Source organism: Microtus ochrogaster, unplaced genomic scaffold (genome assembly GCF_000317375.1).
Source record: "Microtus ochrogaster isolate Prairie Vole_2 unplaced genomic scaffold, MicOch1.0 UNK41, whole genome shotgun sequence".
Classification (NCBI taxonomy): Eukaryota; Metazoa; Chordata; class Mammalia; order Rodentia; family Cricetidae; genus Microtus; species Microtus ochrogaster.
In genome coordinates, this window is record NW_004949139.1 from 51,445 (window position 1) to 53,262 (window position 1,818).

The following is a 1,818-nucleotide window of genomic DNA, read 5'->3' on the forward strand; positions in this document are numbered from 1 at the left end:
GCACAGACAACCTCTATTTAGATTTTGTGGAAGGAATTTCTGCCCCTTATTGTACCAAAATAAAGTGCAGGGCAGCTAGCTGGTGGCCTTATGCACTGGCCTTATGTAAACTGCATTCTTCTAGGACAGAACTTCCACAGAGGTCAGAGGTACACATGCAATCTAGATGGTCCTAAGTTGAGCAAAACACAGTTTTGTTCTTTGTCTAGTTGTAAACTTTGATAAATTTCTATGCAGATGATTTTAAATGATTGCTTAACCCACCCTAGGTGTAGAGCCAAAGGCTGCTGAACCCGTACACTAAGAGGTTAAAGATTTATTGTTTTGTGGTACATCAAATCTAAAATATCTATCTATATTTTTAGATGTATACTTGTGGCTTCTACATTCTTGATAAAATTTCAGGGTTGATATCCTGGATTCTTTTTGTTCATGATGCTCAACTCATAACACTGTCATTCATTTTCTAGATGGATTTATTATTTTGCACTCTGGTATTTTTAACAGTGGCCTGGAGTGTTACTCCTCAGGAGGGCAGCAGAGTACCCACCAGCTTCCTTCTCACTCCCTGGTGTAAGACTCATGATGGACACAGAGATGCCCTGCCATGCTCTTATGACAAATGACAGTGACTCTTACCTGGTCTCAGCGGGAATCCAGTCTGCTCTTTTGGTCCTGGATATGAAACCACTCTGAACCAACTGTCTCTCTGCCTCCAACAGTCAGAGGTTCTTAAGGAATCTGGGATCCCTGCTTTCATCCGTCAATCCTCACTAGGCTTTGCAGCATAATCATATCAGTGCTCACCCTCCTGAAGTTTGCCTAGGGGTCTGTAACTCCTTGATTTGCCTCTGCATTTGGAGCTGGAAGTCAATGAATTTAATGACTCTTGATGATGTGTAAATTTGGAAAACATTGTGACATAATAGAAACATTTTTATTAAACTAGGTAATTGTATGAAGCAACCGAAACCACATTGTCTGCATTACTCCAAGACCAGAGGGGCTGACAGTAGGATTTGTTCCTACTGCCTACAAAGGTGAAGGCTGTAGACTTGTTAATGCCCCCTTGCCACAATGCCAGGAGCACATTGTTGGGAAAGCAAAGTATTCCCCAAAGGGAAGAGGGTGCCTTTCAGCATCCCTGGACTGGTTTTTTTTTTTTTTTTTTGAGAGAACTGTCTTTCTAATTTAGTTCTCTCTGCTCTTGTATGACCAGTGGCTACTGAGTGGTGCCTCATCTGAACAGGTCTGGATTGAAGCAAAATAGGATTGGTTTCCTGTAGGAAGAGGACTGGCCAAAGCCATGGTCTTCCTTTTTGGTGCCTGGAATCTATTATCCCTCTTAGCAGTGTGTCTTCTCACAGTCTGTCCATTAAAGATTTGTGGTGTCCTCTATAAAAATAGAAACAGGGGAAGTGAAAAATAAAGACCTAAGGATAATTTTTTACTATTATTCTGGTTTAATTTATGGTTTATTGTTTGGGTACAATTGTACTTAAGACAAAACCAGAACTTGAGATAGTTTGTTTAAAGAAATGAGTACTTAATCATTATTAAATAAAACTGTGAGTTTATGATGAGCTTCATTTAAATACATTATATTTATAGTAAGGGCCAATTTAAATTGGAACAAGTATTTTTTTTGTCAGTAAGAGTTCCTTATGCAAAATAATTTTACTGCAGACAAGTTGACAAATGTTACTTATGTACTCTGTAGTCATGAAACATCCCGCTAGATTGCTCTTGCCCTCTGCAAGTGTGTGGTTTGAGTGAGAACGGTCATCATGGGGCTCATAACTGAATGCTTAGTCACCA